The sequence below is a fragment of the Nicotiana tabacum genome, chromosome 21 (assembly GCF_000715075.1).
Source record: "Nicotiana tabacum cultivar K326 chromosome 21, ASM71507v2, whole genome shotgun sequence".
NCBI lineage: Eukaryota > Viridiplantae > Streptophyta > Magnoliopsida > Solanales > Solanaceae > Nicotiana > Nicotiana tabacum.
In genome coordinates, this window is record NC_134100.1 from 87667409 (window position 1) to 87674829 (window position 7421).

The window sequence follows — 7421 nt, forward strand, 5'->3', positions numbered from 1 at the left end:
CTAAAAATATCAGATTTTTGCTCCAAAATGAGCTTCAAGGGTTATTTATCGGAGTTGTGTCAGGTTATAAAGATAAAAGAATGGATACTCGAGAATTTTGGACCGGGCTACAGACCTGGCCTCGCGAGGGATATAGCCTGGTCTAGCGTGCTACAGACCTGGCCTCGCGAGCTCTGTAGTGAGCTACAGGACAGCCTTTGGGTATTTGATCATAACTTCTTGTATAAATGTCCAAATGACGAACAGTTTGAAGTGTTAGAAACTAGACTCAAAGAGCTTTAATTTGATAGGTAGATCACCTCACAAATCATTATAGTTTGATAGAAGCATGCATTTGAAATAGGGTCTTATGCGAATTGAGACATCCTTTCCACTTAATGTATCCTACTTGTTCCACACGAATTCTTTTCATTCACAAAACTCCTTAGTATGTTTCAACACACCTTAAACATATAGGTTTCATTTCGAAATAATGTGGTTCTATCCCATGGGTCTCCTTTAATACTCTAACATATTATTCCCAAACACTATTGGCGTACTTTAAAATATTAAATCATTAGAAAACTTTTAACGGGGCCTTACAGTCGCCCACATAATGGGGCCAACTGTAGTAAGATCAAATGAGCAAGAATCGGGGACTGATCCCGAAATTGCTAAGATACTCGAGGAACTGACAAAATGATTAGAGTCAGAAGAAAGGAGGATCGAAGCAAACGATGAAAAAGTGGAAACGTATAACTCCAGGGTTGATCAGATCCTGGGGGCACCACCAGTATTAAAAGGCTTGGATTCCAAAAAGTTCATACAAAAGCCCTTCCCCCCGAGTGGAACTCCGAAACCAATCCCCAAGAAGTTCCGCATGCCCGAAATTCCTAAATATAATAGAGCGACTGACCCCAATGAACACGTCACCTCTTACACATGTGCCATCAAAGGGAACGATCTAGAAGATGACGCGATCGAATCTGTATTATTGAAAAAATTCGGTGAGTGATATGGTATCATAATTTACTGCCTAACTCTATCGATTCTTTTGCTATGCTTGCAGATTCTTTCGTAAAAGCACATGTTAGAGCCATAAAGGTCGAGACCAGGAAGTCAGACCTTTTCCAGGTAAGACAAAAAGATAACGAGATGCTAAGAGAATTCGTATCTAGTTTCCAAATGGAACGAATGGATCTACTACCAGTCACAGACGATTGGGTTGTTCAATATTTCACCCAAGGACTGAACGAACAAAGTTCGATGGCTTCACGACAGTTGAGGCAGAACTTGATCGAGTACCCTACCACTACATGGGCCGATGTGCACAATCAGTATCAATCTAAAATCAGAGTCGAAGATGATCAGTTCGAAGTCCCTTCAAAGTCTATTTATCCGGCCAGGAACATCGAAAGAACCAAGAGAGGCACCAATCGCGTGCCAGGGTCAAGCATGGATCGATATCGGCCATATAATAAAGATCGGAGGAGCAGCGAACCAGATCGGAACCATGTGGTAAATGAGAGAAGAAATGATCATCTAATAGAAAGAATAGGAGAGGTTTAATGCTAAAAAGGCGTGTTGTAGTGATATATTCCTCTTCACGCCCAATTATGTTGCGTTCAAGTCCCATGACCTCCTCCCTCCCAACTGTTGCACAAAATATTATTAACTCTCAATAAACCTTTTCTCCACTGCTTATGGGAGCTACCTTCAATTCCTTTGAGTTTCGTTCTTGCGAGCGTACTTCCTAGATCGATATGCACAACGCCTAGTATTTATCATTTACGGCTAGGATTACTGGGGTATCTAATCCCATTCGCTCCCCTAGCTTTTGTCTCTCAGTGTCAGTATCGGCCCAGCAGAGTGCTTTCGCCATTGGTGTTCTTCCCGGTCTATGCATTTCAGTGCTCTCCCGAAAATTTCCTTTAGCTCTATCATATTCCAGCTTGGTAGTATTCACCTCATGTCCAGGGTTGAGCCCTGAGATTTAATAGCGGACTTAAAAAGCCACCTAGAGAAAGAAGAAAAACTTAAACCATATTTAGTTCAAACAGATAGAAGAAAACTCATAACCTTGAATTAAAAAAAATACTATCAAATACACGTCGGGTTAAACTTGCTGCCTCATTTTCTAACTTGGAAACCTTCTCAATTACAGTGTGCTTCCAAATTTATTTAGAACCTGGCCATTACACCTCACAATGGAATAAAAATAGGCACCAGAAAGAGTAACACAATGGTATTAATTTAAACAATTCATAAATTTAATTTGGAATATAAAATGGCCCAGAAGTTCCAAAGATTGAGTTTTAGGCTTCTTAAAATAAGTAAGGTAATAAAAAAAATGTGAACAAATATACAAAGAGATATCTTATCTAGTTTGCTTGCATTGCAAAGTTTGTTTTACAATTGGTTGTGTTATCTTCGTCCATATTCTCTTTGCGTTCTAAATGCAAGAGCAAAACGAAATGTTTGAATTTAAGAAACGCAAAAGAAATGGAAAGATAGGAGGGTGGATTAACGGCTTTTTGCAAACTGAGGGGCCCGTCTTTTCATATGTAGCACATGAATGGAGGGAAAATAGGAGAAATGTCAAAAATTTGAGAAATAAAATAAATATGATTCATGGATACAGATACATCACTCTTTCTTTTCCCTACTTTATATAAATATTAGAGAACTTGTCCGTTCGCGCGGTTGCAATAAGCGTCATTGAACACAATAATTATTATAAATTCAATCCAGATATAAGAGATAACTGTTTTTTATTTAAATGCATATAAGAAATTATTCTATATTTTGATTAAGTTACAAAAAATAATATTCTTATTAGAAGTTGAGCTTAATGAATCTATCTTCTTATCAGAGTTTTTAATAAGAATTTTAAGGAGACTTGTAGTTTGTATGGGGCAGAGTTGTGCGCGTATCGTTTTAATACTTGATTTTTAATATACATGAATGTGTACTTAGATATGCATTTGATTTTTTTTCTTTTCACTAAATAGTAAAACTTTTAATAAACATGAAATGAAAAATAAAGAAACTAAAAATAAAAAAGAAAATCCATTGGTTAAACTCAAGTCATTTACACGTTTTCCTAATTCTTTTTCCTTTTATCGGTCTTATTTTTCTTTCCTTCCCGATTTCCTAAACACTCTACTATTTTTTCCCTACCTTATACTTGCTCTACAATGTTTTGTTCTTTCTTTCCTTTTTTCTTTCTCTTTCCTATTTCAATTCGCCTTATTAAATTTATTCTCTTGGCAATTGTTACTCTGCACAAACCGGAAAGAGGGGAACTTTTTTTAAATCTCTTACTGCAGTCAATTAATTTTTGGAGTTACTATATTGTACACCTTAAATAAAGGGAGAAAAAGAATTAAAATTGTCATATACTTGTAATTGCACAGATACCAAAAACTGATAAAAATAATTGGTCATTTTAGTTCTAGAAAAGTGCTACGTTATATCTCCATAAATCAAATAATTGGACAGAATAAGAGAAAAATGCCAAAAAGTGATAAAACTAATTGGTCATTAGTCTTGGAGAAGTGCCACATTATATTTCTGTAAATTAGATACAAATTATTCTTCACACAATGGCCAGTAATCTCCTAGTAAAACCCAATAAAGTATAAGAGCTTTTAGAATATATTTTCTACTCTATAAAAATGCAAAATATCACTAAAATAATATTTGTGACAACACGGTCACCATTACAACCCCCATGATGATCTACATATAATAGACACAAACAAAACAATAAAAACACTTGGAAGTGAATACGAACTATAAAGTAATATTGAATCAACTTCATATAAAAGCTTGCTAAACTTCTTCACCAGCTCGTGAAATTTGATAGAAAGATATTTCTAATATTATCATCACCATCAATTGACTTAGTCTCCTCCATATCTATATACATAAATATAGTAAGACATGTATAATGTGGATATATATACATGAATAATTGGTGAAATATTTGATTTTTACTCTAATTTCAACATGTAATACAGAATACTATTAAGATGAAAAGGGAATTGAAAACTCACCACAATGTATTTGGTATGTAACCAGAGACCATTATATATAGTTGGATTAGAAATTGGATGGTCAAGTAGAGAATTGGAAGAACAACAAATAAATATCAAATTAGGTACTATTTACTACTCATAATTGTATCATTAATTCTAATAACGGTTGGAAAAATAATACAAAAAGCTTTCATTGGGATGAAGAAAAATAAGAGGAGTGAGGATTCACCGGAGAGGCCGTTTCTGATTTAGAATACTATACTTCCTTACCAGCTTTATTTTATGCATTTTCTTCTTTAAGTCATTAAAGCTGTTTATTTTGCCCAATTAAATTAATCTCTTCCTCTCCCTTGTTTAAGACTAATAATTAACGTGGGAAGATGTAATTCAATTCCAAAATTTCCTCCTCTTCCCTGGTTTAAGACTCATGGTAATTATGTATAGGGAAAGCATTTTAGTAATTGAGATTGTATTGAAATAAGGATGAAAATTCAAAAATCAGGAAAAAAAGATAAATATAGATGCTGGGTTTTAGAGGTGCCACATCACTATTTCAATTCCCAACTTTATATTTATATATAGATATAGATATATAGATAGCACATTGAACATCAGCTTGAGTATACCTTTAATTTTAGTCATATTTAATATCAGCTTGAATATACCTTTAATTTTAGTCTATTAAGGCAATGTGACATATCATCTTTCTTAGACCAGCAATGTCCTTTTCTTTTTCTTTTTCTTTTTCTCAGCTTTTTCACCTTAATTTCTTCATTAATTTTATAACTTTCAATTATTATCCTTGTCATTTATGCTTTTGAATTTGTCAAATTGTGACATTTATTTCACATTTAATTACTACCACAAAAATTCCCCTTCAAACTGTTAACTTAGGTAGAAGTATTTTATTCATAAAAAAATATCATGCTTTTGAATTAGTTTGACACAGTTGACTCCAGCTGATATGAACCGAATGGGGAGGAATGGCTAAATCTTGATTTCTGCTCTATTTATACCCCTTGATGTCAGGTGTTCATCGCGTTCGAGACACACCTATCGCGTTCACGAAGGCCAGTGTCCGGAAGCATTACGTTTGCGACACTGCATTCGCGTTCATGAAGGTCAATTCCCCTAACGCTTCGCATTCATGAAGGGTAAAATTTCCACTGCCCAAGGTACTCTATCCGAACGCGAGAGATAGCTTTGCGTTCGTGAAGCACTAAAATCACACCAGAAACCAGCAACAGAAAACGTGAATAAAATGGTCTGAAACTACCCAAAAACTCATCCGAGGTCCTCGAGACCCTATCCAATCATCACAACAAGTCTATATAGTCTATACGAACTTGCTCGAAGTCTCAAAACATAAAAAAATAACTTAATATTCAAACAATTTAATTTTGAATCGCTTGGCTGGGGAGCTAAGAAGAAAAAAGGGTGAGAGCTTTGGGAGCTTTTGTAAATAAAGTTTTTTTGGGGTTCATTTTAATAGTTTATTATATAATCTATTACTACAAATTATATTTATCCTTCCAAAAGATCGTGAACATATAGTTCACTTTAATCCTAAAAGATAGTTATTTCGTTATGAAACAAATTGTGGGTCATGTTTTTTCTAATAAAAAAGGTTCAGCCCTTTTAATCAAAGCATGATGTTTTATACTTCAATACTACACAAGAGGGGGTGATTTGTGTGGTGTTTAATATTTTGCGTGCACAGATTATAGAAGGACTTGGTTCTTCTATGTGTTCCTTATACTACTGTTGCGGAATAATAAATACGGAAAGTAAAGAACACGAGTATTTTTACGTGTAAAATACCTGGCTCAAAAGGTGAAAAAACCAAGACCTACTACATAGTAGGATATTTTCCAACACTTTACTAAATCACTGAGCCAAAAATAACATTTACAAAATTCTTTGTAAACCTAAAGATTACATCTAACCCTTTGTGGCAACCAATCTCTAGTTGTTGCGACAACTTTAAGTTAACTCTAACTTGAATACTACACTCAAAGTACCTAGTACAGTTGCTTCTAGATAAAGTTGAAAGATACAACTCAAATGCCTTACTACAATAAAACTAGAATAAAAGACAGACACTTGGAACTGATTCTTCTATCTGGTTCATGTAGCTTCAAGTTCACACACTTGAATTACACAGGAATTGCTTGCAAAATGCCTTGCTATTATGCTCTCAACTCTCATTTAACTTCAGCGTTTGTGCGTACCTATAAAATGAGAACATCCTGAAATATAGAGATTTAGTAGGATAGGAAATAACTAGAAGTCTAATGCTTTACTCTTCTTTGGTGGAAGAGTTCTAGTAATCTTCAACTTCTAGCTCCTCCCTTATCTAGGATAGAGTTCTCTTCTAGTAAGGAGTCCTTTTCGTTATCACTTATATGCAATCTTTTCGTTCAAGAAATATCTGATATAACCACTTAAGCTTATTTTCTTCACGTGCATACCTTGTGCTTGAATTTGCTCGTGTATGTGTACATTGTATATGGACCCGGTTCATGCTTGAGTTCATTTGTCAATCATCAAAACAAACTTCACTTAGGCCAACAAAGCATCCAAGTGGGACATGAAAAAAGTCACATGTAAAAGCGCGAAAACTCTGGTCTCCAACATTAAATATTAATCGATAGTTTTATTCTTTAAAAATATATTTTTTATTTGAATATATTGTCATTTAATTATGATTTTAATATTTAGAAGTTAGAAATAAAATAAAATCTTAGCATATTAACTTTTTACTTATTTTATTATGTATGAAGTGCAAATTGTTTGCTTATTTAGAACTAGAAATGATTAAGATTCTTGTAAAACCGCATAAATTTTGATATTTAATTTGGGCTAATTACAAGCTCAAAGATATGCTATTATATCATCCGCTTGAGTTGTAGATCGAAATTAGAATCACTACACTGTGACTTCAATATTGATAAAATTAGTTAATGATGCAAATTCATGCTCACAATTTATTCAAGATAACAATATGAAAGATTTGCGATGACTTAATATATATTAACTAATATAAAGAGTAATTAATTCTGGAAAATACTGAAATTCTCATTCATGTGATGCTGAGAGCTTCTTGAATCTCACAAGGGAATTTTCAGGAGGATAAGTTCTTTTCTCTGGATTAACCTTCTCAAGCCTGCAATATGATACCGATTAAATTAACATATGATTTAATCAGTAAAAAATATTTTCTATTTATTTCATATAATAATTAGTGAAAATCTCAGATGATTAGTAAAGATCTATTACCTGTAGTTAAGAAGAAAGTAATGAAGAATTACTGAAATCTCAAGTTTGGCCAAATTGGATCCTGGACACATTCTGGGACCTATTCCAAAAGGAAGAAAAGAAGCTGGCTTGACTTCGAGATAC

General features: G+C 33.8%; 1 pseudogene; it reads right to left on the minus strand.

Annotated features, from left to right (window-relative positions):
* Positions 1-1647: 1647 nt before the first annotated feature.
* On the minus strand, positions 1648-2056 carry LOC142175618 (18S ribosomal RNA; annotated as a pseudogene).
* Positions 2057-7421: the final 5365 nt, after the last annotated feature.